We start from the raw sequence: 14,608 nt of genomic DNA, 5'->3' as shown, positions 1-14,608 counted from the left end.
CTTGTTCTTGCAAATCTTTCTCTAAACTGAGGCTTCTTAGATTTTCTTTTAGGGCATGGATAGTTGCTTTGTACCCTTTTTCTTTTTCTCCCCAGATCAACCGCTCTTGGATTTTATCATTGACGTTTTGAACATGGGGTCTTTTTGTTGGCCTTTTTAAGCTCTGGTTCTGGTACATCATCCACGCGAGACCGTTTTTCGAACCACCTTGCATATCCAGGATTTATCTCACCTTTGGTAGCGTCTAGGACTTGAGTATCACTTTTCAAGTATCGGCACCCATTCCACATCTGCTGAAGTAGAGCTTCGGGAATAGTGGCTTCTGGGTGTAATTCGATTACTTGCATACTCAAATCTTCCTCATCAGGAACTATTTGATATCTCCCTAGTTGCCTTAGGACTCTTAGTGGTGCATACGGTTGAATGCTTCTCAATCCCAATAGTAGTAGATAACTATTTGAGGTTGACATATGTATTACTTCTCTCATCGGGAGCCATCCTAGAGTCCATTCAATTTGATTTGCCGTTAAAGCCTTTAGACGAGATACCCATGCTTCTATCCCTTCTGGAGCTTGATAATTTTTTGTTCTTTCCTCATAGCTCTCGATGCAATTAGCTTTGTTTGACCCATACCGTATGATCTTGGGCTGTTGTTGGAGATGTTCAATCTCCCACATTTGCAACAAAATTTTGCATCCTTCGAAGACTTTCGCTCCTGATTTGCATAAAGTCAAAGCCCGATAAATATCTGATAAAATGATGGGAACAAGGGTGTGATTTTCTTTAGTGGTGAGGATTTGCACAATTTTTGCTGTGCGAATATCAATTGTTCGCTCTTTATTTGGGAAGACCATGACTCCTAGAAAAGCCACCATGAAAGCAAATCGACGGTGCATCTGCCAAGTGTCTTTGTTTTGCTTATTAGTAAGGCCTTTCTCATGAATTTCGAACCCATCTGACTTTCCAAACCTGGAATACAAAAAATTGAAGGAACAACATCCATTGATGACATTGCTTTTCCTGATTTGACTGCTGATGTTCAGAAGACCGAAGAATCGATGTATTGAAGGAGCCTTTGTGAATATCAAGCTTTGATTTCTTAAACTTCCGTCAAAACCAACATAGCCAGCTATCTCCTCTAATGTAGGAGTAAGCTCGAAGTCAGAGAAACGAAAAACATTGTGAACAGGATCCCAGAAAGTTACTAATGTCGTAATCAGATCATCCCGAGGCTCAACTTTCATAATGTCCGTGAGATTTCCCAAATGCTTGACGACCCATTTTTGACCGTCTTCGCCTAAATCATACCACCACATTTGAAGCTGACATAGAAATTCCTCCGTACTTGTGGATGAGGGGCTTTGTGTAGTGCTCATTTTGTATCTGAAATTTAATTTTAATAAAGTCAAAATTTATTTTGGAAAAATTTATACTAAAAAATCATTTTCGAAATTTTTCTTTTATTTATTAAATATATTTATTTCAAAATTTAAAACTATATTTTTTCGAAATTTTTAAAGCAACCCATTTTATTCCTTTCTTCTTACCAAGATTTTATTTAAGCTGGTCAACAAGCATGTTCGAGGCGAATGAATGCACAAATAACAAGTAGGATGCATCATGATGGTCTTTTAATTTTGGGTTCACCTGTCCTAGACAGACCCAACCCCTGTGTTGAGTCTCCAAGGCCAAATGCATATGATGCAAATATTCGTTCCTACTAGGGATCCGGTACATGGCTGAGTTATTCTAAGTGTAAAACCTTAGGTTGATTGTTCTAAACCTGGCTTACCCAAACGGACAGTTTGAGCCGAAGCGGGGGTAATGTACCGGGAGCACGAAAGTCTGCCCGGCCTAGTTACTTGTCCCAACTCCGTCTTATTTGGTATGACTTTAACAAAAAGGTGGGTCACGCGCACGTGTACACCATAAATTCAGAAGACTCAGAAAGAAGGGGGTTTCGTAGCAGTTGTATATATTCACAATTCAAATAATATTAAAGCGGTAAAAAAACATTTAGCATATTAGCATATAAACAGTTGAAAATTATATAGTAAGTAAAGCCAATAAAAACAGATATTTTAAGCTCGAATTCTTTAAACCCTGAACCAATGGTTCTGGGTTATAGTAACAACTTTTGTCCCCAGCAGAGTCGCCAGAGCTGTCGCACCTCCTTTTCACCGCCCCCGCGAGGCGCGTGGGGAGTTTTCTCCAATTGAAGGACAGTCGAAACGGGATTTATTTATTTGTTTTAGAGTCGCCACCTGGGAATTTTAAGGCGTCCCAAGTCACCAACTATAATCCCTGAATCGAGGAGAATATGACTCTGTTTATTATTCTGCGAACCAGAAATCCTGAGTAAGGAATTCTGTTAATCCGGAAGAAGGTGTTAGGCATTTCCGAATTCCGTGGTTCTAGCACGGTCGCTTAACTGTTTTTATTATTGGCTTAATTGTCTCGATTAAATACTTTTGTTACGTGATTTATACCGCTTTTACTTATTGTGATTAAGGACCCTTCTTTGAATCGAATTACGCGTACGTATATTCGTGTTATAAATTTTAAAAAAATGCAGAATTGTGTCACGCGTACGTGTACACAATAATTTTTGATAATATATTTATTAAACAATCATTTTTCGAAATTATGTCGAATCAAGAATATTTGTTTTTCTTGAATAGTGAACCGTACATCTCAGGTTTTTTGTGAAATTGATTTAACGCTTTTGGAAAAATCCTTTTATTAAATATTCGCTCGAAGTTGCGCGTACGCATAATCCGAGTTTTTTGCTTTTAAAAATATAATCAGGGTACGCAAACGTATCCCTAATTACACAAAATATTTGTAATGATATTAGGGATTTTCCACAAATTGTTTATTATATCTATACATTTTTATGTGAAAATCATGATAAATTCCCATTTAAGGTGCCCTTAAATTCTTTGAAAAGAATTTACAATTTATTAAATGTTGACCGTTGATTATATTTTCCGAATATAAGTTATATTCATTCCAACTATTCAATTTCAAAGGACAGAATAAAAATATGATTAATACTATTAAAAAAACAAATATGACATATATATATATATATATATATATATATATATTTTTTTAAAAAAAAAAACAAATATGACATATATATATATATATCAAAGAATAAATTGCATATGAAACTGAAAATGAACGATTCATAAAGGAAGGAAATATTTTCCAAAAAATTTTCATGATTTACTTAATGCAAATTCTATTTCTAATTACCATTGATATCAAGTGTTGCAATTGGTACTTATACATTTCATTTTCATATACTCGCTTTTAATCTAATAAGCCTAATTATTTGATCAATTTGTCTTATGAAGGTAGATAGGCATCGAGTTTATAATGGCTGAATTATTATACAAGTTAATTCAATAAATTTTCCTTACATGCAACTTAACTGTATATCGTAAACATTCATAACGTTTTAACATTGTAATAAACTACATCATATCACCTTTCGCCAACTTTTATACACACATCTATTATCTTATAAAAATATACCAACAACATCATCTTAACCTTATTTAACAATAAATATCACTGCTGTAGTTTTCTTGGCACTTCTACATCACTTCTTACTTAACCAACAACAAAATTAAATAATGACCAACATTCATGCCATATTCCCTACTTTGACAATTTAATATGATTAAACTAATGAGATAATGAGCTAATATTATTACAAATCTTTATACGAACTTTCAAAGTAAGACAATTAGCTCATAGCTATCAAATTGAATTCACTACTAATTAACTAACATAAAACAAAAATGAAATTTAAATTGATGAACTTGGACAAATAGAAAACAGAATTTCAATTCAAACTTCATTGATGAGTCATGTTGAATCTCTTTCCAACTAAAATTTAAAAGACATGTACCTGAAAATGAAGGTGGAAGGAGTAAATTTCAGCAGTAGCAGCAATAACAAAATCAGTAGAATATACCAATAACACAACAAGTCTGAACAAGACCCGTTGACCCAGATGAACAGTGACAGAGACTTAGGAAAAATTTCAGATTTGGACTGAACAACATTCACAGGCAAACAACAGATTCCAGAAAGAATGCATTTCAGATTTCATTTTCTTTCTGTTTCGGATTCCTTATTTCTGATTTTCTGTTTCTGCTTTTATATCTGTTTCAGATTGTGTGTGTGTGTGAATGTTCTCTTTTCTATTTCTCTTTCTGTTTTCTTCCTCTCTTTCCTTTTAAACAAAATCTGAGTTCTTTTCTTTTCTTCAAAATCTCAATCCTAAAAATCTCTCTCCCTAAAATCTGTCCAGCTTCCTGTATTTATACAGGTCTGCCCCTTTCTTTTTAAGTGCTGCCTGGACCCCCTTTATCTTTTAAAAACAGAAAATTTCCATTAAAAATTTATTTTTCCACTTTAAATCCCATTAGGCTAACTTTTCCCTGATTTTCAGCAGCCCATTATCCCTTGTTCCCCATTAGTATCATTAACTAATAGCCATTAACACTCCATTATCAGCCCACTATTATATCATATTACCCTTACTGTTTTATCTGTTTCATACCCAGAAATGTCCCTGAAATCCTACTGTAATTACTGTTATTACTGCCTTAAATGCAAAAAACATAACAGAATTTACAAAACAGATTTAAAAATCTGTTCAAACTTAATTATCAAACTGATTTAACACAGCTATAACCAATTCTCTTAGGTTCTGGACTGAATCCTAAGAATGTAAACATTCTATCACAATTACATCTAATCATCATTTGTAAACTTGAACTCAAACTTGACAATATTACACTGGGTTCAGCACAATAATGCAAACTGAACTTATAATTGAACTAAGATCAAACATACACAGGAGCATTGTCAATATACTGACAATGCCCTGTTCAGAAAACAACATATACAGCATACATTTGAATTCACTGATTCACAAACAATCATGATTTAATTGACGAGCATTAATCAATTGACTATTTACAACATTTGTCAATAATTAGTCTAAAACAATAGAAGCAGACTGTTTTAGTTAACATTTTCAGAAATGAAAATTCGTAATATAACTAATCGACGAACTTAATCGAGTCGATTACACACATTGTAAACAATCACAACCAACAGAAACAATTCACATTCGGATTAAGTAGATAGGTAGGAGACAGAAATGACAGAATTGATCAAAACAAATATGAAAAATTAAAAAGCTATTAAGACAGACAACAATACACGTAGAATACACAAAGAAATAGAAAATACCTCTGAATCTTCAATTAGACTCGAACTCAACTCGGCTTTCGGATTTTTTGTTTGAAATCAAACAGACCTTAGTCGAAGTATTTTCCACTGAAAATACTTCGACTAAGGTCGATTAAACCTCAATCCTTTAATCAATTTGGACAAAAATCCAGAAGTTTGGTATTTCTAGGTTTCCTGAAGGTTCGATTTGGGACCTAATCATTTCTGGTTAGATTCGAAAGGAACCAAACATGATATAAGGGTGAGGGTAGTCTAGGGGTCATTTGGTGTTAGTTTGAAACGGATCTGAGTTCGTCCTTGTTTGGTCCGAATCTTCAAAAGAAGATTCGAGAAGTTCAGAACTGATTCGAGCCAAACAACCAACAGATCCATACTCAGGATGACTAGGGGAAGCTATGGTGTTAACTAGGTGTTGTTTGGTTTAGATCTGAACTTGGCTCGAATCTTCAAATGAAGATTCGAGAACCTTCAGGGAGATTCGAACCAAGCAGATAACATATTTGGATAGAGGAGGCTCAGGGGGTTCTGGGGTGTTACTTTGGTGACCGGCAGCGTTGATGCCGCCGGGTTTCAGGCGAAGGGGAATAGGGGCGGCTAGGGTTAGGGGTCTGTTTGAGAAGACGATGAACAGGAGAGGATGGGGGGGTGTTTAGTTAGGGGCCGGGGTAAGGGTTTGGGATTTATATAGGGGTGGGGTGGATTGGTATCGTCTGTCCGATCAAGTAAGATGGAGGGCCAGGATCAATCCACTAATCCAAACGATGTCGTTTGGTTTAACGTTGGGGTCGGACTGAGTCGGGTCAATGGGTCGGGTTATGGGTTGCGGGTAAGGGCAGGGGATCTTGACCGTTGGTTGGATTTAATCCAACGGCCCTTGATGAGAGGTGACCAAACGACGTCGTTTGGTCTTATCTTGGGACTGGGTCAGACTTGGGCTGTTCGGATTGGGCTGTGGGGGGGAATTAATGTTTTGGGCCTGAATTTTAATCCAGGTCCGATTTTGTACAACTTGTATTATATTTTTTTATTTTTATTATTTTCTAATTTCATTATTAAATAACAAAATCTTAATTAAAATTATAAAAACAAAATTACCCTTACAAAGATATTAATTACCTTTTTAACAACTATTAACACATAGACAACATTAATCACACAGTGGAAAAAATAGAACAAAATGCATATTTTTATGATTTTATTTAAATTAACTTAATTAAATGCATACTTAAATCCTAGATATACATGAAACATGTATTTTTATTTTAATTTTGTTTAATTATAACAAAGCAAACATTTTACGGACATAAACAAATATTTAACACCACGCAAATTCAGAAATTACACAGTAAAAGAAATTTATTTTGATTTATTTTGGAGTAGTTTTTCGTAAGGCAAAAATCACGTGCTCACAGTGCATATCCTCAAGAGGTTTTCATAAATCAAATCAGGGAAAAACCCTAAGATACACCGGCTTCTAGCCAAATATTATTCACGAGTTCCATAAAAATGATGTATATATATAGGAAATGCCAATCCAACATAAAAGTAAACTCACTGTCGAGGGTCGAACGACGCGAACCATAGATGCATCTATTACCCTGCCGAGGCGAACGGCCCGTTTCCATGAGAGTATGGTACATAAATCTTGCTGAGGCGAACGGACCGATCCCATAAGAGTAGTAGAAGGAAATACCCCACTTGCGAATCATACGTGCGACGCGGTCAAGTATAATTCACGAAATTTCCTTGCTCGTGAATCATACATGCGACGCGACCAATATAATTGATTAATAAATCAAAATCTTTTTTCTTGATTTTCTTTCAAAATAAGGACAATTCAACGTGAAGCTTTTATAGATATTTTACAGCTCGCGAAATGCACATGCGACGCGGTTACACATAGATTTTTTAAGTCATTATAATATTTCTCAATTCTTTCGAAAATACGAAGTTTCATGGAAACCCTTAAAAATCTTAGATTTTCTCAATTCAAATTCCTTTCAAAACAATTATTACGCAACCCTAATCTTGTTTCTTCTCAAGACAACAATAACATAAATTAACAATGATATCAATCAAGGCATGATGTAGGCCTAAAACTACCCGGACATAGATATAATAGTAGTTACGTACGCACTCTCGTCACCTTGTGCGTACGTAGACCCCATAATTAGAAGCACATAACCAATTAATTCATCTATGGGGACAATTTCCTTTTACAAGGTTAGAAAGGAGACTCACCTCGCTCCGAAGTTTCATAACCGGCATTCCACGCCCTTTCGAAGACTCAAATAGATGCAAAATGCTCCAAAACTAGCCAATAATTATGTAAACCCATTAATATGTGTTCAATTACTCATTATAATCCAAGTTATAACAATCCCTAACCCCGATCGAAAAGTCGACAAAAACGCCCTCGGGCCCACGTGCCCGGATTCTGAAATTTTCGAAGATAAAGTTTATCCATAACCTCAGGAACTCAAATATGTAAGTTACTTTTAATTTCATGTCCAAAATCGTTGTCAAAATCCAAAAATACCAATTTTCTAGGTTTTCCCCTCAACCCCAAGTTTCTACCAATTTTCATGCTAAAATCTATACAAAAATCAATGTATTTAACTCAAAACTAACACAACCCATTTACCTCATGCTTGGTGGTGAAAATGGCATTCCCAAGTTGCTCTAAATCGACTCTCATGGAGGAAAAAATGGTGAAAATGAGCCAAACCCTCGCTTTTAAAAGAACACAATGCCCAGCCTGCTTCTCGCACCTGCAGTCCACCTGCCGCTTCTGCAGCTCCGCACCTGCGAAAATTTCTATCGCAGGTGCGGTCTCAACTAACTCGCCCAAGATCGCTTCTGCGGAGCCAGGACCGTTTTTGCGGTCTCGCTTCTGTGGAAGCTGCGTCGCACTTGCGCCCCCAACCAAGCCCAGCCATTTCCGCTTCTAAGATACCAAGGTTGTTTCTGCGGCTCCGCACTTGCAGCCAAAACCTCGTAGGTGCGGTTACACTAGATACCAGCTGTTTCAATTCTTCTTCAAATTTCAAATTTGATCCATTAGCCATCCGGAATCTACCCGAGGCCTTCGGAATCCCAACTAATCATACCAACTAGTCCCAAAATATAATGCAGACCTGCTCGAGACCTCAAATCATATCAAACAACGTCGAAATCACGAATCGCACACCAATTCGAGCTTAATGTACTTTAGAATTTCAAACTTCTACTTTCGATGTCTAAACCTATCAATTCACGTCCGATTGACCTCAAATTTTACATACAAGTCATATTTGATATTACAGACCTATTCCAACTTTCGGAATAGGAATCCGACCCTGTTATCAAAAGTCCACTTCCGGTCAAACTTCTCAAAACCTTCAAATTTCAATTTTTAGCCAAATGACTCCAAAATGGGCTATAGATCTCCGAATTCACTTCCGATCGCGCTCCTAATACTAGAATCATCATTCGGAGCTATTCCCAAACTCGTAATCCCAAACGGACATCGATAGCATTGAAATGCACTTCAACCCAAATTTATGAAATTCTTCCAAAAATGCTAACTTCCACAATAGGTGCCAAAACGCTCTCGGGTTGCCTAAAACTCGATCTGGGCATACGCCTAACTCCGAAATCACCATGCAAACCTTCTGAAACCTTCAAATCCCGATTTCGAGGTCGTTTACTCAAAAATCCAATCTTAGACAATTCTTTCAACTTAAAGCTTCCGAAATGAGACTTCTCTTTCCAAATCAACTTCGAACTTCCCAAAATTCAATTCCGACCATGAGTACAAGTCATATACCTGAAGTGAAGCTACTCATAGCCTCAAACTATTGAACGACAAGCTAGAGCTCAAAACGAACGATCAGGTCGTTACACTAGCCGGAACTGCTCTCAAGGTGTATTCAAGAACAAAGTTATTACAAACTCAAGGACCAAATCTCAATACTGAAAATGTCTCAGGTCCTTAGGTTTGTTGAGTCTTTGGCATTTATTTTTTACTTTTAATCCTGCACTACTTTCGAGAAGTGGATAAAATTCAACCATTATTGTTTTGGTTTTTTTGACTAGAGTTAGTCAAGGTATGTTTGCTTTGAAATAGAATTATTGGAAAAGGCTTACAATAGAGTTATTGTAAGGGGCAAGGGATTAGGAGTTTAATTCCTAGATTGCAATATGTTTTAATCTGAAGTTATTCGGTTTAGTGGAGTTGAAATCCTACTTTGGTAGGCCGCGATTTTTAATCCCATAAGTAAGGAGTTTTCCAGGTAAATATCGTGTATTTTTTACTTTCTATCTCTTTGTTGTGGGAAGAGATAGAGAACCTGGTTCTCTATACTGTTTGGTGTATTCCTAGTTTCTATCAATTTGGTATAGAAGTGATTTCACATATTTGGTGATAAGATTTGATTATCAAAATTGAAAGAAATTCTAGGCACATAAATAATTTTAAAAGGGCAAAAAGAAAGAACTAGAGGCTTGATTTTAACTCTTGGAAGTTCTTGTAAATTAATTAAAGTTTATTTTGGAGAATACTATAATTATATGTGATGACCCAAAAGGTCATCTTATATTTTAGAACTCGATTTTGTGCTCTTAAGCCTTAAAATTTCATTTTACCCTCCTCAATTTGCGTGCGCAATCCGGACGTATTTTCGGAAAGCTTTTATGTTGAAAGTTGATGAAAATAATAATTTTTGCCTTAAAAGTTGATTTTAGTTGACTTCGGTCAACGTTTTGAGTAAAACATACCCAGGCCCGTATTTTGACTATTCTAGTGGGTCTGTATTGAAATATGGGACCTGGGCGTATGCCCGGAATAGAATTTCGAGGTCCCTAGCTTGAGTTATGAATTTTTGTTGAAAATTAAAAGTTTGAAAATCTAATAGTTTTAAAGAATTTATTGATGTTTGGCCTTGTTGATAACCGATCTGTATTTTGGTTACGGAGCCCGGTACAGGTCTAATATAATATTTATAACTTTTCTGTGAAATTTGGCGAGAAACGGAATTGGTTTTACGTGATTCAGACGTCCGGTTGTGAAGTTAGAAGTTTTAAAGCTTTCTTGAAAATTTCATTCGATTTGGTGTTCAATTCCTAGTTCTAGGTGTTATTTTGGCGATTTGATCGCGCGAGCAAGTTAGTATGATGTTTTAGGACTTGGGTGCATGTTTGGTTTAGAGCCCCGAGGGCTCGAGTGAGTTTCGGATAGGCTTTGGGATGTTTTGAACTTGGGAAAAAATCTAATTTTTCTGTAGTCAGTGTTTTCTGGTTTCCTTCTTCGCATTCGAGAAGCTACTCTCGCGAACTCTAAGTGTGAGCTAGGTTGTGGATGGTTTTATTCTACGCGAACGTGAGTCCATAGCCGCGAACACGGAGCACTGGTGGGTCTGCTCTTCGCGAACGCGACCGGCAACACCCGAACGCATGGAGTTATTGGAGGTGGACTGGGAATCAGTGGGTTGTTCTACGCGAACGCGAGCCAAGGCTCGTGAACGCGATGGATAGGGGGACAGATCATCACGAACGCGTGCAACCTTTCGCGAACTCGCAGGCCTTCTTGGCCTCTACCCTTCGCGAGCACGGCAGGCCCTTCGCGAACGCGAAGAAGGCCTGCCCAGTTATTAAAAACAGAATAAAAAACGAGACTTAAGCCATTCTTTCAAATTTTCAAAATGCTAGACGACCTAGAGGCGATTATCCCAAGCTAATTTCTTCCCCAAAGTGTTGGTAAGTAATTCTAAACCACTTTCTTTTAATTACTCATTGCATTTCATGAATTTTCAATCTAAAATCTAGAGTGTTCATGGTAGAATTGGGGGTTTTGGGTAGAAACTAGGGATTTGGAAAATTGGAGATTTAGACCTCGAATTGAGGTCGGATTCCAAAACCAATAATATATCCGAGCTCGGGGGTAAATGGGTAAATGAATTTTGGTCCGAACCTCGAGTTTTGACCAAGGGAGCCTGGGGTCGGTTTTTGACTTTTTGGAGGAAAGTTTGCAAATCTAAATTTATGCATTGTAGTTGATTCTTTTAGCAATAATTGAGGTTATAGAATTAATTGTGACTAGATACGAGTGGCTTGGAGGTGGATACTAGAGGAAAAGCGGTAATTGAGCATTGAGTGGCCCGTAGAGCGAGGTAAGTGTCGTGTCTAACTTTGACTCGAGGGATTAGGAATCCCTGACTTATTTGCTATATGAAATCCATGTGAGCGGCGTATATGTGAGGTGACGAGTACTTATGCGCCGCCAAGTTATCTGTTTCTACCTGTTTTCTTCCCCTCCTTCTTATATTGTCTTTTCCTACCTTAACTGGAACATGTTTTACTTGTATTTCCATAGTTAATTGCTACTTGTTAGACATTGTTTCTCTTTGTTGAAGATATTAGTTATTTCGTAGCTTCGTTGTCTCCTAATTGCTTAAGCTGGTTATCGGTACTTTCAAGGCATATTCTAAATTGGTCTCGCTGAGTAGTATTACTTGTGTAAAGTTTCATAGTGTATAAGCTTCTTAATTGTTTGGGTTTGAAGTTAAGCCTTGTGAAGGGTCATGTGATTTGAATTGTGAAATTTCTGTACTTACTGAATAACTAATACTGATATAGTAGGATCGTGTTGCGCGCCGCAACAGGTGGAATAAGGGTGATATATAGAAGAGGAATAAGGGTGAAATGATACGTATGGTAGGATCGGGTTGCACGCTGCAACAAGTGTAAAAGGGTGGATTGTGGTGAAATAAGGGTGAACTATGATTGTGATTATTGTGATATGGTGGGATCAGATTGCACGTCGCAACACTTTTACTTATATCCCATTGTTCTTATTAATAAGAGGAAATAAGGGAGGAACATGAGATGTACGGTGGGGTCGGGTTGCACGCCGCAACGACCTATATGTTTATACTTTTTCTTGACTATGCTAGTTGTACGATAGTCTTAAATTGCACTTAAGGATTGGTAGTAGCTAAACACTGATGATATGCTTCGAGAACTGTATTCACTTCTTGCAAGTTACTGCTCTATTTTATCCTGTCTTTCTTTCTGCTTTTATTATATACTGTATGAAGGTTATATTGTGATTGACCCGCCGTAGCCTCGTCACTACTTCGTCGAGGTTAGGCTCGACACTTACCAGTACATGGGCTCGGTCGTACTGATACTGCACTTCCTGTGCAGATTTTGGAGCTGGTTCGGGCTGATCGAGAGGTTGGCTATAGGATTTGTTAGTTGGAGACCCAAGGTAGACATGCCGGTGTCCGCAGGCCCTGGCGTCCCCTTCTATACCTCATACTTTACTGTTTTCTTTATTTCGCAAGCAAATGTATTTTCTTTCAGACAAATACTTGTAGTAAAATCTTAGAATGTCGTGAATTATGACTCCGGATATATTATTGATTTTCAGGTCGTGACATTATATAGTTCAACATTCTTTGTGATAATTTATTATACCTTTTTTCTTAACGACATACTGAACATTACACTAAAATTTACATATATAAACTCTAATTACACATGAGTTCTTCTAATTTGAACCTATTTAGTTTGCTTATGATCATCCGTGCCACAACAGATCTAAGAGAAATTGTGATATATATAGGTCAAATACATAACAGGAAAAAAAGAAAAAGAAGAAACAAAGAATTGCAAAATGCATTGTGCATATATATAATTGAAGTTACATACGTTTTTGACATACATAACAAACAAAAAAAATCATAATTAAATAAAGAAATCCAAGATTCAAGCGATCACTATGGCTTGTTAATTTTACCAGAGCTAGAGTGATGAGAAACTTTATGCCTAACGGCATATCCATTAAACAAAGCTAAAGCATTGCTAGTAACTTGTGCAACATTAAGAACTTTAGCTTTAATTGTAGCCTTTACTTTACCACCCAATATTTTGTAGCCAGATATTCCATCCATGCATGTGAAAGCATCAGTCAATACTGTGCTAAGCCAAGTTTGAACATTACTCCTATGCCACATAAAATCACTTTCCTTATCTAAATTCAAATGGTGAAGCTCTTGGACTGAGTTGGAAAGTAAGGATACACCATCTGAGATTTGATCTAAACAACTTTTCACCACTTGATAATCTTTAGCCTTTGTTTGTTGGAGTTGTTTGCAAACCTTATTCACGTATGCTTTTGCGTAGATAGCCTTGACTAAACTCACATGTAACGCTGCTTGAGCTAGCTCTTGGGGTTGAGATGTAGGAGTGACGTATTTTGACAAAGAAGTCATACATAGCTTTGGATAACGAGTTCGCCTGCATTGTGACAGCACCAATTTGTTGGCACGAGGTTGTGAAAGTCTAGCACTAGGGCCCTTCACTGCTCCAACAAAGGAGAAGATAGAGATATTGAAGAAATTAAAATTAGGAAAAGGGTAATTTTTTCCATTGTCTTGATTATTGATGGCTAATCAGCAATGTTAAGTTTGTGAGAAGATTGCTACGGAGTTACAGTATTTATATAGAAACAACTTGTCACATACATAAGAGTTGACTTCTTTTCCTTTAATTTAATGATTTTACACGTGCAAGAACCTTCAAAGAACCAGATGCAAAGTTTGCGATTAATTCTTGTCAGAGCAATTGGTTTATTGTGTTTCGATTTACTTAATTCGTTGCTTAATTATTTTGCCGATACAATGGGATAAATTCCATAAACTGTACAAGTTTCACCATAATTTCGCCGTAATATTTTCCTTCCCTCGAAGCGGATTTTTTTTTTGAAGCAAGGGAAGCATTATATAGCCTTTTTGGTCAAGCTTCTTCAAGTTGAGAAGTATTTTTTTTTTTTAAAGTTAAAGTGTTTGGCCAAACTTTTAGAAGAAAAAAAGTGCTTTTGAGTAGAAATAGAAACCGTTTTGGAGAAGCAAAAAAAAGTAGCTTCTTCCCAGAAACACTTTTTTGAGAAGCATTTTTGAGAAAAATATACTTAGAAGCACTTTTTAAAAGTTTGGCCAAACACAAATTGCTGCTTAAAAGTATATTTCAAATTAATTAACTAAACACAAATTGCTTTTCATCAAAAATACTTTTGAAAAAAGCGCTTTAGAAAAAAAAAACACTTCTCAAATTAAGCTGATTTTTCTTTTGGGTTAAAAGTTTTTTTTTGGCCAAAAGTATTTTTTTTTCCTAAAATTGAGGTATTTGGCCAAGCTTTTAGAAGGAAAAAAGTATTTTTTTTTTTTAGAAACAGAAAAAAATAGTCTCTCTTCAAAAGCACTTTTGAGTTAAATATACTTAGAAGCAGTTTTTAAAAACTTGGCCAAACACTGCTTTTCAAATTAATTAACCAAACACAAACTACTCA

The 14,608-nt window shown here is 36.4% G+C and overlaps 1 pseudogene; it reads right to left on the bottom strand.

Moving 5' to 3' along the window:
- Positions 1–12,927: 12,927 nt before the first annotated feature.
- LOC107764559 (21 kDa protein-like) lies at positions 12,928–13,690 on the bottom strand (annotated as a pseudogene).
- Positions 13,691–14,608: the final 918 nt, after the last annotated feature.

The sequence above is a fragment of the Nicotiana tabacum genome, chromosome 7, assembly GCF_000715075.1.
Source record: "Nicotiana tabacum cultivar K326 chromosome 7, ASM71507v2, whole genome shotgun sequence".
Lineage (NCBI taxonomy): Eukaryota > Viridiplantae > Streptophyta > Magnoliopsida > Solanales > Solanaceae > Nicotiana > Nicotiana tabacum.
Note: the sequence above shows the minus strand (reverse complement) of the source record. Positions and strands in the feature narration are given on the sequence as shown.